The following is a 17,709-nucleotide window of genomic DNA, read 5'->3' as shown; positions in this document are numbered from 1 at the left end:
TATTAAAAGTATTATTTTTAATGAATATAAAAATTCTGACTTAACTAAAATTATGATTGATACTTGCTTGGTTTTTGAAATAAATTATAAGGTAATAGCTTATCTTTATATGTATTAACCTAAAAGAAACTAAGCTGCATTTCAATTTATAACTTTGTTTGGGCACAGAAAATTTGTAGGTTGTCAAAGGCATAGGGGGGTGCGGACATTATTTTACTAAAAATAACATTGGATCTTATATGAACTTGAAGTATAAACTACAAGCCAGTTTTTTTATAATTAAAAAATCTTGTTTAACTTTAAAGATATTGTAATTTATAAAAAAAATTTTAGATACAAAATTATGGACTGCAAATTTTTCAGGGTCAATTTTCTCAGAAATTTAAAAAAACACTAATATCTATTATCTCCTTCATTTTTTCAGCTAAAAGCCTCAAACTTTCAGGAAACTTTTCTTTTATAATTTAAAAGACTTTAAAATGCTGGAATTTTAAAAATATTTAAAAATAAAAATTTTAGACCAAAAACAACAAAATAATAGGTAGTTTCTTTTTAATAAAAAAATTAATTTATAAAATGAAAAAATTCCTGCATTCAATCTTTTTGAAATTTAATAATACACTTTCTTTGAAAATTTGAAGAAGATTGCTTACAAAATGAAGGAAGAGATAGATTTTATTGGTAATTAACTATGAGATGTAGTCATGTATGTAAAAAGTTTCCAATACAAAGGTATGGATCGACTGTATTTTTTTAGATGCAATTTCCTTGAAAAAAAATACCTTTTTTTTTTCAACATAAACACCAAATGTTTAGGGAATATTATTTTAAATGTTTGAAATATATGTAGTGTTACAATTTTTATGTATTTAAAAAAATAAAATAAAAGCAGAATTAAAGGTGGTGTAAAAAATTCTAATTTTTAGTTTGAGGGCATAGGGGGGGGGGGGTAAAACACTTCTTTCACAATTTGATCTTATTTTATACAGTTTTTGCTTAGCTGCAAAATGCTTTTAACAGATTTTAAAATTTCAAAATAATTTTTAAGATATAGCAGTCAAAGTCAGAGGCAACAATAGGAATCTTATGGGAGCCGCAAAACATTCATAAAAAATAACATGATAGATTATCATTATGATAAAATACTTTTTTTTGCTTTCATAAGGTACTTATTGAACTCTTTAGCTTTGATTGCTTATATTGTTGAGGGGTAAAAAGCTTTTGATAGCTAATATAAAAAATTTAATATATATTAAGATCAACTTGCAGTAACCTCCCTTAATCAAACAGAAAAATAAAAATAAATAGACCCCCTATGACCTTAGTTGTTGAACTGGCAGGTAGATTAGCACGTGTTGTAACTTACATGCTTAACGTTTAAAAAATATTTTTTGTGAATAGTGAGGCTAGTGTAAAAGTTGCCATCAGTTAAATGGTTTTTCACTTATGAGCAAGTGATGTTTAGCTTGGAAAGGTGTAAAAAACTTTTTTGAAAAAAGTTCATGAAAAAATATGTTCTAAATAAGTTTAAAATTGTATTGCAATTTTTTACAAGATGATAAGTACACATTTTTTGTGCAAATTAAACGAAATAAAAGCAAATTAAAAAAAGGTGTAACATGTTAAATTTGAAGCTTATAAAAAAATATAAACAATCTTAAATTTATACATGTCTAAGTTAAGCAAAGTAAACTAAAATACACAACAAATCATAAACCTATGTTTTTGAACAGTTACAATCTCAACTAAAAAGTAAAGTGTACTATTTCATGTATCTCTTGAATAATCTAAGGTAAATTTGTAAGCATTAAAAAGTAAATATACTTAGTTTTCTATTTTTTAACAACATGGCATAAAAAATATTTTAGTTTATAATTTTTTTAAGAAACAAACTTGCTTAAATTAATTTAAGTTTAGTCCATTAAGATTTAAAACATAATTTATATTATGAAAACTCCTACAAATATAAAATCTTTAATTAGTTTTCAGAAGATCTGATAAGTAAGTTTAAGCACTTTAGTGTGTCATATTGAATATTAAGTATGTAAAACCTAAGTAACATAATAGTATTTTAAATATATTATATTTATTGTAAAAAGTCTTTTAAAGTTAATTTAACAACCTGTTCATAGAATAGTTACTTTTATACCTTCTTAGTCTTAAAAAAAAGTTTTTGGTATAAAAAAATTTTGTGCATGAAAAAGAATTGAAATGTTACTTTGAATAATTTCATATTTAAAAGGTTTTTTATCTTCAAAATATAAAATTATCTATACACATTTTTTATTAAAATGTTTAGACTTGATATATAAAGTATTTTATTAAAATTTTCAAATGAACTGCAAAATTGTTAATTTTAAGCATTAATTTAAATTATATAGTAAGTTATTAAAAATTTTAGTGATATATTTTCTGTTGCACAATAATATTAAAAAATTACTATCTGTTTTTGTCATAACATGTCTTTTTAAAATTATTGACTAAAATTACTTTCTTATGCAAATTGCATTTTGAAGTATACAAATTTATAACCTTAATACTTAATTAGTCCTAAAAGAAAAAAGTATGCTGTGCTTAATTTATTATTCACTAGTCATTTTTGAAATAAAATACAACATACATTTGCAGTGAAATTTTTATTTTTTAATTGTAATTCAAAGATAATAACTTTAAAACTATATATTAGATTTATATCTCATAAGTTAAGTTTTCAATATTTGCAAACAAAATTAGTAACAAAATACCTAAAAATCCTAGTAAAAGTACAACTGTTCAAACAAGTTTAAAGCATTCAATATAATTGTGTTAAGGCCAAAAGCAAGTTTATTTTAATATTAACTGTATGCTACTAATGCAGTATGCTTTATATATGCATACTATTTGCTTCTATCACAAGTCAGGATGGCCGAGCGGTCTAAGGCGCCAGACTCAAGCGTAATGCTTCATTGCCATGCAATGCTGAGTGTTCTGGTCCACAATTGTGGGCGTGGGTTCGAATCCCACTTCTGACACATTTTTATGTACTTTTGTAGTGTTTTTAGTAGTACCTTTAACAAGTTTAAACTTAAAAAAATGTATTTTGTACCTTTAAAGTTTATACTTTCTTTTTATAAAAAAGTTTATAATTATTTAAGCTTAAATCTATGAAGTGCATTGTTTTAAAATTAATTACAAGTTGAAATAGATAAAAAATATAAAAATACTTAATTCAATTATAAACTTAACAACTTTTAAGATTTAAACGTTCCAACATATTATTAATAAATAAAATATATTAGCTTTTTTAAGCATAGCAATGAAATTATAATGTAAAATCAGTTTAATAAACAATTTTAATGACAAATATTTACAAATTTGCAAAGACTGCTTATTTTTTTGTTTAAAATTACACAAGTTTAGCTGTTGAAAAATCAAATGCTGACTTATAAATGGAAAAAAAAAATACTTATTTAATTCAAAAAATAGCAAAATTTAAATGTTTTTATTTAAATAGTTAATATCAAAAACTCCAAATGTTGTTTAAATAAAAACGTCATTGTAAATCATCCTTTTGTTAAGTGCAACTGTTAATATTTTGCCACTTCACAGAACTAGCAAATAAAAAAATTAACTTTTAACAATGGACTGCGAACTGAAGTGCAATTTGAGAGAATGTGGCAAGCCGCTGTCAAACGGTCACGCTTGGGTGACTTGCTGCTCACACATCTTCTGCAATGAGCACGGCAATAAGTTTTTAGGTGAGAAAATAGAATTGCTACTACTTACTACACACATGTGCTTTGCAGCATGAGTTCAATTGCGCGTTTTCTGAATGTTTTTAATTTGGTAGTATTTTTTGTTTAGGATTTGTTTTAGAAAAGCTATATTTTTGATAGCTTTTTGCTGTCCATTGTATACACATTTTAAAGGTGAACTATTTCAAAGTTGGGTATATTCTTAGTTAATAATTAATCTGTTTTTAAATAAAATATATCTAACGTTTCCTGAACAATTTTAATTTTTAGAATCTATATTTTAGATTAAAAATTGGTTTTTTGTCTAAATGTTCTGTATAAAGGTTTTTTCAAAAAGCATTCTAACTTTTCATAGGTGAAAAGCCTACCCTTTAAAAATAAGTAATACAAATTGAAAAACTATTTGTTTAATTTTGGCTAAAGCATAACATTAAAAAATAAGAAAGATATACAAAACGTTGTTTACATTGTTATGAAGTACCTTTATTTTGTCTAGTTACTTACCTGTCTCTTTAGCTCTACAAATGTTTGCCTAAATTTGATTGTATAAGTATAATTTTATCACCAAGTAATTAAAAATATTTGTATTTGGCTTTATTTTCACTTCCAAATATTTCAAACTAGCTTTGTAAGCTTTATTATACCTTATATATTCAAATAAAGCTCATATTCATAGTAAATTTGCTTTTGTTACATCTTATTTTAATTGTAATACTTTTAAACTACACACATGTTGCTTTTTCTAGGCTATTCTTGTTCGATTACTTATTTAATTGTTTAAAAACCAAATTTTTATGAATATTTCTTATAATTTCACTGTACAACAGCACACAATCGTAGTGTGTAGTTTGTACTACATATATAAAGTATTTAACTATACTTTTTACAATCAAACAGTACAACAGCACAAGTGTCCAGTGTGTGGCCACATAATGAAGGGGGAGGAATACGAGTTTGTCCGTGTCAACCTAAACCCAAGTGAAGGGTACAAGACCATGTCGTTGGTTGGCCACAAACCAGATGTTATCATGGACATTTGTACCAGGGCCATGAACTTTTGGATATTTCAGACCACCCAAGACTCCCTGTATAAGGTTTGTTGTTTTAGTTACATTTTCAATACAACATAATAGTTTTATCACTTTGAATAAGTATAAAATTTATTTAAATGAACCTAGTTTTAAAACTTATATTTTATTTGTTGTTTTACTTAACTTTTTATTTTATTTATGTGATTATATTATTCATAAAAGTAAATTAAAAGAATAATTATCAATTGTTAATAATTGAAAAAACGAAGCTTTAACTAACTTTAGTCTCATGTATTGTATTTTAAATATTATAAAGATTAATTGGTATTTCAAATTTTTTATAACCATTATACATGTTTTACTGTAGACTAATTTTTATAATAGGTTGTACAGTAGAGGTACAAAATATTATACATTCATAAAATTAAACTTAGTTTCAATAAGTTTTAAAAGTCTCTTGAATTAAATGTCTTGCACAATTTACATTTTTTCAGGACCACATCATAGAAAGTTACAAGGAAAAAATAGAGCAAATAGAAAAGAAATACGCTCACGCTTTTACAAGCTTGAAAGATGAAAATATTTCTTTGTCACAAAAACTTACTGATCAATCGAAAGAACTCAAGTCTGTTAAAACTAGCCACAGTGAGGTTAGTGTTTAATAAAAATCTAACAAAATAACAATTTTAAGAGATAAGGTTAAAAGGCATTAAAACTTATATTTTGATGAGAAATCACTTAATCATGTGTTAGATGTTTATGTTAGATTTATTGAATTTCAAAGTATCAATTTGTTAATATTTATTTTAATTTGAATTAAATTTCAAATATGATTATATTTTAAATAATGGTTAAATAATTTATTGGTTAAAAAATTTTAAATATAAACTAAGTTTGTCTTATACATATAAATCATCCGTATACATGAAGTATTAGTTGTTTTTAACACATCCAATTATAAGTATTAAAGAAAAATTAAACTAAATTAAGTCTCAAAAAAAAATTTGGTTTACACAATTCAAAGAATAATTTTAAGGTTGAAAACTACTGTTATATATTATTTAAAAAAGCTTAATTGACAACAAATCCCACCAAACAGTTACTGGCAAAAGGTGAGTTAAAATAAAATTATAATCACTTATTTCAATTACACAATAATATTTTTATAATAACTACTTTTATGTATGATATATACGTTTCAAAGCCGTTTTATGTTCTGTTTCTTTTATGAGTTTTTAACTGTTTTATTCATGCAGTTATTAGCATCAGCTGGTGAGAAGAACAGAGAACTTCAAAAGCTGAAGATGAACTTCACAACGCAGAAGATGAGGAACAAACTCCACAGCAGGCAAGTTAGTCCGCACATGAAACACCACAGCAGGCAAGTTAAACCTCACATGAAGCTTCACAGCAGGCACCAGCCACCTCATATTAGCAAGTTGCACAGTAGAACACCCAGCATCACCAACCACTTCAAGAACAGAAGATTCGTTTGTTCTCAACAGGAACCTGCTTACAACGTACTAGGTATGATTTTGTTGTGTTTAGATGCTTGTTTTAGTATTATAAATTCAATTAAATTGTCAAGAATATTAAAAAATTTTATTTAAACTTATAAATTTTTCGATTTTCGAATATTATAATTTAATTGTAAATTACGTAAGTTTATAATTTAAACATTCGAAAACTGAAAATTTCATTTTAACAGAAAATTTTTAATGAATTACATTTGTGTTAGTTTTTAAACAAATTTTTCAAGTACTTGGTTTTATGTTCTTTGCATATAAGTATTTTGAAGAAAATACTTTACAGTGAAGTTTATATTGGTGCAGCATAAGATAATAGTTCATAAAAATTGTTCTGTGCTGTTATTAACAGTCATAAACTTATTTTAAACTTTTATTACTGGACTCTGTTGTCAACATTACAAAAATATAAATTCGACATAGGTTTTAGGTTTATATATTATAAAGGTTAATTCTATGTTTTGTGTTTCATGCTACAAACATTGTTGTTTGAAACAAGCTTATTTATAAATAAATTAGAAATTTATTTTAGTGATCTTTGTAGCTTGAAACACTGTGTATATTAATACATGTGTTTACCATATATATATAAATGGTAAACTATTGATTTCATTTTTTTTTCTTACAGTTTTGTTTCTACTAAAGTGGGGCTTTTTTAGAAAATATAACTTATCTGTTATTTAAAAATATGTCAAAATATAATAGTTGCAATTAAGGTAACTATAACTGCTAAACTGAAGTAAATAAATTTGAATTGTAAAATAAGCTGTAAAAAAATAAATATGCTATAAGTTAAAGAAGTTTTATGTAAAGTTAAAGCTATTTAACATATAAAGCTACAACTAATTTTACAATAGAATCAAATTTAATTAAGAAAACTGTATAAAGAAGTATAATGAACATTTAAAAAAGTAAAAATTAAACTACTAACTTATACTTTCTGAACATCAAAAAATGTTTATTTATAAAGTTAGTAATATCAGCCAATAGTTTTAGTTTAAGTTAAACAGAATTTAATAAAAAAAAAGTTCATTTTAGACTGTCTTGTAAAATTAAAGCTGTAAATTTTATATTTGATAATATGAATTTTAAAAAATATTAATTCTATCAGAAGAGTATATTGAAACCATCGAGTTTGAAAAGTAACTTAAAGGTTATTTTTGTAGTAAAAATCTTTTAAAATTAATTAATTGATTATATTTTAAACACCATAATGCCTTACATAATATTTAAATATAAGTTTTAGAAATTTAAGAAATAATTTTACTTCTGCAATCTCATAGAGAAACAGCAAACTTAGCATTGCTAGCAAGCTGCTTTAACAAGAGAGAAATTAAAAAAAGTGAGTAATAACTTTTCCCACATCAGCTTGCTATGCAGAGCTTAATTCGAGAGTATTCAGCCAAACAAGGGCATTTATATACGCGTATGTCCCTTCACAATAGACCGGCCGTGTGGCCTAATGGATAAGGCACTCGACTTCGAATCGAGGGATTGCGGGTTCGAGTCCCGTCATGGTCGCTTTTTTGTTTTTATTTTCAATAAGATACATTAATATCATAAACAGTTTCACATGGTCATATTCTAAATACATATTCAAAATATTTAGTTAGTTAAGTTTGTCAACATAAACTGAGGATTGCAAATAGAAAAGTCTGAATAATTGTTTTTGTCAGAATAAGACTTATATTTCCTTTAATTTGTTTATCATAATTTTCTTCAAACCAATATTTTCTGATAGTTTTAAATGTAGTAATTTATTTAAAATGTATTCAAGTCCAGAACATATTTTGTTTATATTATGCTATGTTTGTAGTTGTAGTTGCTTTGATATTTTGAAACTTATTTTTAATTGAAAACTACACTTTGCTTAGTTCTACTTATTATAAATAACTTTTGATTACTTTTTGCTTGTTTTTCTTTGTATATAATTGATTGTAAAAGTGTTTATTACTTACTAGTTAGTAATTTGCTAGTCATTAATTTGTAGTATACAAATGCTTTTATTGTAAATATGTTTACTTGTGCCTGAAGATCTGCTAATTGAAATATTCTTGTAATGCAATATTCTTGGCTGAACACTATTGTTCTTAGTGTGAAGTACTAAAACTAAATAATATTTTTTGTGTTTAATCAGAAGTATGTAAAACTAAATAAATAGATTATTTGTTTGTATATGTAAGACAAAATATTATATTATGTATATGTGTTACAAAATTTATAACCTGTTATAGTTACTCTTTTATTATTAGAAATAAGTGACATAAAGTTTTACAAATAGTTGTAAGAGTTGACATTCTTTAATAGATGAAAAAACAAGTCTTTAAATTGCTAAAAAAAATTAAATCTAAACATGTAACAGGTTTTTGATTATAAGTTTTGTCAGTCTGAAACTAAATTATAATGAAATTATGTACGTAAGCAAAACAACATTAAGTACAATTTCATATATTTACAATGTCTTATTTTGATTTGAGCACACTTAAATATAAAACAAGAATTATAATTTTAAAGGATAGTTTTAATATTTTTAATGATATAAGAAAGTAAATTAAAAAATTGTATGTCCTTGTAAATTGTTTTTAAAGCTTAATATTTTTTAAGTAAAAATACATGAACTAAACAGTTTGTAATATTTTTACTTTTTTTACATAAAAAAATCTATAAACTTTTTTTTTTTTTTAATTTTAACTGCATTTTATAAGTCTATTTTTTTGTAAAAAATGAAATAATTTCCATTTGTTTATATTAATAGTAAAGTTTTTTTTTTGCCAGAACATTTAATGATGCAACATTATTCAAAGAAAACTCATTTAAAAATTATAATCAATAAATTATAAATTATAATAATTTATTTTCTTCATTAAAACAGCTTTTTGTTTATTTTGTTCGGTTGAGATCTATTTAAAACATTTGTTAACTAAATCAAAGTATTTTTATTAGGCTGTAGCAGTAATGGACAACATAGCACTCCGAATAGAAAGAAAATTATTTACCCACAAGCAAATTTCGCCAGAAGCACAAATGGTTAGTGGATTAAATTATTGAAAGTTTTAAACTAGTGCTGACATTTAGGTCTTAAAATAAGTTTGTTTTGGCTCTTGAATTTCCAGTACAAAATTGTTAATAATATATTAAAAATTTTGTATTATCAAATCAATTATTGCTCCAGAAATGATGTACATAGTTTATGTAAAACTAAAATAAACAAGTCTTAACAATGTAGTCTACAGTACTTAAGCGCACTTCAAACTGATCAAGTAAAAGCTTAAGTTTAAACCATAAATATAGCAATCGAATAACCAGCAGCTGAACATTGAGCTTACAACTGGATTATTACGTCATATACAGCAGTTTTTGGAAAATATAATGTTGAATATTTCCTTTCATACAAGTGGCTCGTTGGTCTAGGGGTATGATTCTCGCTTTGGGTGCGAGAGGTCCCGGGTTCAAATCCCGGACGAGCCCGTTTTTGTGTCTTTAAGAGCATTATTACGTCATACCATCGTCACAAAGGCTTTATAAACTCAACAAGATCGTTTCCAACGTGCCCGGCTAGCTCAGTCGGTAGAGCGTTGGACTCTTAATCCAACGGTCGTGGGTTCGAGCCCCACGTTGGGCGCACCTTTTTTTAACCAGTATCTGGAATAAAATGCTGTTTAATTTTATCATACTTAAATTAGCAACTAGTTTTTAAGTATACAGTTACCTATTTTCAAAAAAGCGTTTAAATTTCCAATACTATTAATTAACACTCTAAAGTTATATTTATACTTGTTTTAGTTTTGGAGGTATAAAGAAACATATTAGTACAGATTGATATAAATAAATACTTCTTTGTGCTTAACAAATCTTTTTAGCATAATCTTATTTATATTTTTTTTTGTAACATTTGGTATTTACAATAATAAGCACACCTAAAAATGTTTCCGCCCGGGCTCGAACCGGGGACCTTTCGCGTGTTAGGCGAACGTGATAACCGCCACACTACGGAAACTTGTGAATGAAAGCAGTTTATTGAGTTAATGATGTGTATAAATGAGTGGGCTCGTTAATATCTGGTTTAATATGAAGCTCACATAGTGTTTAAATATGGTATATTGTAGTTATTTTAATAATTATTAGTATACCTGCAGAACAAAATCCTGACCAAACTTGGAATATTTTCGGTTTTGATATATATGTATATCTTATAAGTAAGCTAATCCAGAATCAATACAATTGCGCTGGTGGCTGCAAATGTAATTTGAAAATGGGCAATTGCCGTTTGGAGAACATTATTTACAAGGCAACATTTTACTCTGACCTTGAAAAGAAGTTCTACATTGGCTTATGCTCAACTCAGTTCATACTCCGATATGCTAATCATGTGTATGAAAATGAGACTGAGCTTTCAAAGTATGTTTATGACCTAAAGCGCTAAAACATTGATTTTAGAATAACTTGGGAGGTGATAAGAATAGCACAGCCAATAGCAGGTGGTAATAAGCCTGTTTGTAGGCTGTGTTTAAAAGAATCAACGGCCGTTGTGTATGCGTTGAAAAAAGAAGCTTGCTTAAATAAGAGAAGTGAATTTATATCGTCTTGTCGACATATGAAAAAGCTTCTATTGAAATACAATAAATTGTAAAGTATTTCATAGTCACTTTATTGTAGTTTTGTGAATTTTAGTTGTTTGTTCGGATGGAAGATTAATTTTTGCACTGAATACTTATTATTGTATTGTACTAATTAAATTATTACTTCATAGTGTTTTTTTGTTTTTTTGTATAACTTTTGTATAAATGTTTAGCAAAGTGCTTTTTATTTCGAACCGTTGGAGCTGAAGATTAAAGGATTTAGCTTTATGAAACGTATGTTTTGTTTTTTTTTTTTAGATTTACCTTTCTTAATAAATTATTTAAAAGCCCTTCAAGTGGGCTCTGTGGAAAGTGTTGAGGTTTATTTAACCACATTATTTTCTATATAAATAATTAAATATATATTTTGAACTTGTTTTGAAGCTGATGAGTGAATAATCACGAAACTCGAGTGCTTTGAGTTTTGCATCTTTAAATAAACCTTTTTATTAATAAAGCCCTCAAGGTGGGCTCAGTGTGAAAAATTTAATTTATTAAGTTAAATAACTTAATTCTATATATATATATATATATATATATATATATATACATCTTTTTAATATTTTATTATATTGCTTTCTATTGAACACAAATATTGCTGATGAAAGCATGTAGTGCGCTGAAACAGCTGTACAAGAAAACAACAACATGTAAATTGTTTTGACAAAAAAAATTAAAGTATTTAAAGTCGTGTCGATTTTTGTAACAGAAGGGCGTATTGGGTTAAATCCATCTTAATTTAAGTAACTTTAAACTTTTTTTTTTAGTTTCAAGTCAAACTTTTATTAGTAGTCTATTTTCTATCCGGAACTATGTTAAGAAATATACAAATGTTAACTTTATAATTCAGGCATATTGTTGAAAGTGCTTGCGTTACCTCGTGTTACACAAAACCAAGATTTTTCTTAATATGTTTTATGACCTAATTTTAATAGTACAGACGTTTTTATCTTTACTTTTATTAATTACAATCAAAAGTTTCGTCAACAGTTAATGTTAATTTACTAATCCTTGACGAATCTTTTTTGACGTCAGTCAATGCATTATTACGTCATAGCATCGTCACAAAGGCTTTATAAATCAATATAGCTCTTTTCAGACGTGCCCGGCTAGCTCAGTCGGTAGAGCGTTGGACTCTTAATCCAACGGTCGTGGGTTCGAGCCCCACGTTGGGCGCATCTTTTTATTTTAAGTACAACAAGAGCTAGTTAATTTTAGTTATTTAATAAAAAGTTTTTTTCTTAAATAAAAGTTATAACAATCAAAATTTTTACACTTGTATTCGGTTTTTTCTAATTATGTTTTAGTTATTAAGTGTTTTACATGATAAAGTTTGTGAAGGTTTTCATAATAACTTTGATTTTTAATTTATTGTTGTACTTACTAAAAGAAAACCATTTGAACTTACAGAAATTATAAATAAGGAAATACATTGCTGAATTAAGTTTTGTTATTAAAATATTGTATTATATTTAGTAAAAATTTCTTTAGGTACTTTTTATTTAGAAATTAAGCTATCTACCTGCTTATTTGCTTTTAAACAATTTTAGATAATCGATATAAAATAATGTTTATGTGTCGTAGTTGATAAGGATAGTTAGTTCTGTTCAATTATTTAAACTTTTATTTATTGTTACTTTGCAGGTCCTAATGTAGTTTAACATTACAATACGTTTGGTAAAGACTATTTTAAAAGTTGTATATTAACGTTTTAGACACATAGATTGTCACTTAAAGTTTTAAACAGGGTCTCTATAGAGTTATGGAATAAATAATCATCTATAAAGTTATAAGAGTGACTGCCTAAAATTTGGCCAAATTGAATAACCTCATTCTATTATTGATGGTTAACTTCAATAAAAATGTTTCCGCCCGGGCTCGAACCGGGGACCTTTCGCGTGTTAGGCGAACGTGATAACCGCTACACTACGGAAACTTGTGATAGGAGGCAGTATTTTGTGTTTATAAACTGATTAAGTGAGTTAGTTTGTGCATAACTGCTTTTATGTGAAGCTTACTTAGCATCTATCATGGTAAATTGTGTTTTTTTTGCATATCTGCAGAATAAAAGTTAAGCATTAAAAAAACTCAGTGTTTTGAAGTGTTTATATATATATATATTAGAGTGCTTATACGGTGACCTTTGTGTTTACAGCTAAAAATTTTTTACATTTGGCAATTATCACAAAAGAACCCTGTGCAAAGTTTTAGCCAATAAAAAAAAAATTCCATGTTAGCACCATCAGATTTTTTAAAACTACCCCAATGCAATCTGTAATGAACCAAATAATAAGGTCTTAAAGTTTTAAGTGAAACTTTTTCTAGTGGCAATTATCATTAAAAATGGTTCTAAGTAATTTTTTGAGGAAGTTTTAAATTTCAGGTTTGTTTTTCAAAAAATCAAGAACTGCTTTAATAAATAAAATTTTAATCGTCTTAAATCATGCACAATGTGTTTTGATAATAATTGGCACAGAAAAAATTCAAGCTAAAAACTTTAAGGCCGTATTTTTTGGTCCCATACAGATTGCATTGGGGTAGTTTTTAAAAATCTGATGGTGCTAACATGGAAGTTTTTTTTTATTAGCTAAAACTTCGCACAGGGTTCTTTTGTGATAATTGCCAAATGTAAAAAACTTTTAGCTGTAAACACAAAGGTCACCGTATAAGCACTCTAATATATATATATATCAACACTTCAAAACAATTAGTTTTTTAAATGCTTAATTTTTATTCTGCAGATATGCAAACAAAACACAATTTACCATGATAGATGCTATGTAAGCATCACATAAAAGCTCTAAGCACAAACTTACTCACTTAATCAGTTTATAAACACAATATACTGCACCCTATCACAAGTTTCCGTAGTGTAGCGGTTATCACGTTCGCCTAACACGCGAAAGGTCCCCGGTTCGAGCCCGGGCGGAAACATTTTTATTGAATTAACCATCAATAATAGAATGAGGTAAATTAATTTGGCCAAATTTTAAACAGCCACTCTTATAACTTATTAGAGGATTATTTGTTCCATAACTCTATAGAGACCCTGTTTTAAACTTTTATTGACAATCTATGTGTCAAATTATTTTATACTCAACTTTGAAAATAGTTTTTATTAAATATATTGTAATGTTAAACTACATTAAGACCTGCAAGATAACAATAAATAAAAGTTTAATTAATTGAACAGATTTAACTATCATAGTCAACTAGGACGCATAAAAATAGAAATAAAGCATAATGAAATGAAAACATTAGAATACAAATATTTGTATGATCGTCAATAGTTTTTTTTTCAAACTGTTAATAAATAGCTAAACATTTATCTCATGAGAAATCTTTTACATTTTTCAAAAGACCAACTTTTTACTGTTGTACCTGTAAACTTGTAAACTTCAGGTAGGCAACGTTTTCAGTCGGAGGGCCAGATGTTGAAAAATTTAGTCCTTGGCGGGCCTGAACATTTTAATTTCGTTTATTTCACAAAAAATATTATCCAATTCGTTTTGACAAAACTATTTCTATGTAGTTTTTTTACTATATCTAGTGTCAGTTTAAAATCTACCATAAGTTGTACCTAATAACTTTTTTGCTATTCATTTTGAATCTCAGAAAATATAGTATGAATTTCATGCGCTAGATTTATATGCTTTTGCGGGACGGATTTCACTAACTTTTTGTTAACATTGGCAGGCCGTACGTTGCCCATTGTTACCTAAATCTGTTTAGTCAATTTTCAAACGTGTTTCTTATACATGTGACAACAACGTTAACTCTAGTTTTTAATTGATAAAATTGCTCTTGTAAAGGCTCTTAAATCTGACCATGCAGTCAAATTACACTGTTTTTATTTTGTTTTAATATTGAGCATTGACAGTGTTTTAAGTGCATAGAAGAGTTTTACTGATATCATTATAGAACTCACACCAAGTAGTAAATTGTTATTTTTTGTAAACTCAAACATGATTTTAAACGCCGTACAAATGTTTAAAAAAATATTTTAAATTTTCTAAACATGTGTAAAAGTTTGTATTTAATATATTTTTTTAATATACTTATGACAAAATTTATAGAATAATATTCGATTTTATGTAATAGTATTATTGTCTACTCATTAGTATTTTTATTTTGTCAAATTTGTAGAACAAATTTTAGCTCACTATTTTTGCAGAATATCAAAACACAAAAAATTATAAGAAAGAAAAAAATAAACTGCTGTTACACTGACATATATGAAATAGTTTAGCTGTATAAATTTGAAAATAAAATAGCTTAATTTATAGACTTTTTTCATTGTCTTCCACTTATTTAGATAACGTATATTTGACAGTCCTTAAAGTTTTTGCTCAATTTTGTGCACATTTTGATTATTTTTTAAATATTATATTATAATAACAAATTGAAGTGCTTTTTCTGTTTAATAGAACGGTAAAACAATTGTATTATAAAACTTAGTGTTTTATTAATATGTATATATATATATATATATATATACAAATTAAACTTAACTAAACTAGAACCATAAACTTGAACAGTATATAAGTTATTTAATATATATATATATATATAATTTATTCAAATGGCGATTTTAAAAATTCTGGAACTTATGTTTCACAAAGCTTTAATTTTTCATAAAGCTTTGATCATCAGCCAGTTAAATTCAAAATAAAAAGCACTGTACTAAACAAAGTGATGATCAAAGCTTTATGAAAAATTAAAGCTTTGTGAAACATATGTTCCGGAATTTTTAAAATCGCCATTTGAATAAATTATTTAAAAGCCCTTCAAGTGGGCTCAGTTGAAAGTGTTTAAGTTTAAACATTAACCTTATTTTATATATTTATATATATATACAGTTTTTGAACAAGTTTAATTATTTTTTATATCAAATTTTAAACTAATGTAATAGTAAGTTATTACAGAATATACTTTAATGAAAAAAGTAGCTAACAAAATTTAAAACCAAAAAGCCTCCCCGTCGGGGAATCGAACCCCGGTCGCCCGCGTGACAGGCGGGAATACTCACCACTATACCAACGAGGACTTGTAACATTATGATTCGTTAGGATTACAAACTTAATATGCTTTAAAATTGTACTTAAGCTTAAGCACACTTGTTTACAAAACAATAAGCACTGAGTTGGCTGCGTATGGTTAAATTTGTATGCACGAATAGTTTGATTTTGTGTGGTTTATGGTAATTTATTTTTATTACAGTATAGTTATCTGAATTGTTCATGCTATTAGAACTTTTATGTGTTTAAATTCAAATTATTTAGTATAGCTTTAAAAATGATAATTTATCAAATATACAATAATTTGATTTTAGTTAAAAAAAGCGTTGAACTTTTTTTTCTTGTATTCTTTTAATTCTATTTAAAAAATTATTTAGTTTCTTCTATTTAAAAAAATCTATAGTGATTTATTTTTGAATAAAAAAGCTTACATTTATTATCATGTTATTAAAAATTAATGCTGCCTAGCTGATTACTTTTTAGAGGAATTAATGAAAACACTAACCATTCATGATGTTTGTTTTCTACTTAAAATTTTTATAGTAATTCTATTCATATACGAAAGTGAATATTTAAATTTAAGTTCAATAAATAAAATTTTACTACCATAAAATTAAATTTAAAACTATACAGTTTAAAAAAAAGAAATTAAATATAATAATTAAAGCCCAAGTTTAAATTTTAGTTTATACCTATGTTTTCATTAATTTTTAGTTTGTTGTATTTTTATATTTTAACATACAAATAGTGATACCTAGTAATGTTTATTTGAAGATAATTACAATACTATTTGTATCACTAACTCTTTAGATAGGATATTTTATTATTAAAAAACTTTTTTTTTGCAAGTTATGATTTGAAAATTGCCTATGTTATATGATTTTGTATCATAACTGGTTGTAATAAGTTATTTAGATAATTTGATATTAGAAAAAGAAATTTAATAAAACTCAGCTATTAGTAAGATGTTAAAATTTAAGTTTATTTCAAACTTTTTATCTAGAAGTTAAGATAGCCTTGGTTTAGCAATTGAAAAATTTAAGTTTTACAATAAATATTAAGTTACAGAGTTTTGAAAAGTTCATAAAACTTTGTAAAGTGTTGTTTTAGGGTAGTATGTTTTTCTTAAGTAAGAATTGCTTAGAGAATAACAAAGTTATACATATTCATCAATTTAGTTCTGATAACACACTATTAATAACAAGAAAAATCTTTTGATTAGTATGTATTTGGTAGGGAGGCCTTTTACAACGTTTAGAGTTTATGTCTGCTAACAAGTGCTTTCAAATTAAATATTTTATCATTTAAAATATAAGGTCAAAGAAAACTCAAACAACAACTTATCTTGACTAGAGTTAGTATATTAGTTAGTAATAAATAACATTTGCATGTCAGTTATGGTTTTTCGCTTATTTATTGAGCTCTCAATGGTTTTCACAAAATCGGGTGGATTTTGATAGTATACCCTTGAAAGCAATTGTTTAAAGTTGGTTACTAGTTGGTCTGAGAGAATGTTATGTCAAGGGTCTCAGGTTCAAATTTCGGTCGAGCCCTTTTTGACATCAGTAAATTCATTATTACGTCATAGCATCGTCACAAAGGCTTTATAAACTCAACAAGTTAAATTTCAACGTGCCCGGCTAGCTCAGTCGGTAGAGCGTTGGACTCTTAATCCAACGGTCGTGGGTTCGAGCCCCACGTTGGGCGCATCTTTTTTGTCTTAATATTTAAAGATAGTTTTCATTTCTCCGTATAGTTTTTTTAAGCAAGAAGGTATTATA

At 26.2% G+C, this 17,709-nt stretch overlaps 10 non-coding genes across 10 annotated transcripts; 7 read left to right on the top strand and 3 right to left on the bottom strand.

Annotated features, from left to right (window-relative positions):
* Positions 1–2,895: 2,895 nt before the first annotated feature.
* On the top strand, positions 2,896–3,011 carry Trnal-caa (transfer RNA leucine (anticodon CAA)). The gene is made up of 2 exons: positions 2,896–2,933; positions 2,966–3,011. It is a non-coding gene; the product is annotated as a tRNA-Leu (tRNA).
* A 4,728-nt stretch (positions 3,012–7,739) lies between these two features.
* Trnar-ucg (transfer RNA arginine (anticodon UCG)) lies at positions 7,740–7,812 on the top strand. Its single transcript has one exon. It is a non-coding gene; the product is annotated as a tRNA-Arg (tRNA).
* Positions 7,813–9,687: 1,875 nt separating this feature from the next.
* Positions 9,688–9,759, top strand: Trnap-ugg (transfer RNA proline (anticodon UGG)). The gene has a single exon. It is a non-coding gene; the product is annotated as a tRNA-Pro (tRNA).
* An 81-nt stretch (positions 9,760–9,840) lies between these two features.
* Positions 9,841–9,913, top strand: Trnak-cuu (transfer RNA lysine (anticodon CUU)). The gene has a single exon. It is a non-coding gene; the product is annotated as a tRNA-Lys (tRNA).
* Positions 9,914–10,215: 302 nt separating this feature from the next.
* Trnav-aac (transfer RNA valine (anticodon AAC)) lies at positions 10,216–10,288 on the bottom strand. Its single transcript has one exon. It is a non-coding gene; the product is annotated as a tRNA-Val (tRNA).
* A 1,725-nt stretch (positions 10,289–12,013) lies between these two features.
* Trnak-cuu (transfer RNA lysine (anticodon CUU)) lies at positions 12,014–12,086 on the top strand. Its single transcript has one exon. It is a non-coding gene; the product is annotated as a tRNA-Lys (tRNA).
* Positions 12,087–12,773: 687 nt separating this feature from the next.
* Trnav-aac (transfer RNA valine (anticodon AAC)) lies at positions 12,774–12,846 on the bottom strand. The gene has a single exon. It is a non-coding gene; the product is annotated as a tRNA-Val (tRNA).
* A 925-nt stretch (positions 12,847–13,771) lies between these two features.
* On the top strand, positions 13,772–13,844 carry Trnav-aac (transfer RNA valine (anticodon AAC)). Its single transcript has one exon. It is a non-coding gene; the product is annotated as a tRNA-Val (tRNA).
* Positions 13,845–15,884: 2,040 nt separating this feature from the next.
* Positions 15,885–15,956, bottom strand: Trnad-guc (transfer RNA aspartic acid (anticodon GUC)). The gene has a single exon. It is a non-coding gene; the product is annotated as a tRNA-Asp (tRNA).
* A 1,606-nt stretch (positions 15,957–17,562) lies between these two features.
* On the top strand, positions 17,563–17,635 carry Trnak-cuu (transfer RNA lysine (anticodon CUU)). The gene has a single exon. It is a non-coding gene; the product is annotated as a tRNA-Lys (tRNA).
* Positions 17,636–17,709: the final 74 nt, after the last annotated feature.

The sequence above is a fragment of the Thalia democratica genome, chromosome 6 (genome assembly GCF_965202585.1).
Source record: "Thalia democratica chromosome 6, ktThaDemo2.hap1.1, whole genome shotgun sequence".
Taxonomy (NCBI): Eukaryota; Metazoa; Chordata; class Thaliacea; order Salpida; family Salpidae; genus Thalia; species Thalia democratica.
This window is presented reverse-complemented; position numbering and strand designations above follow the sequence as displayed.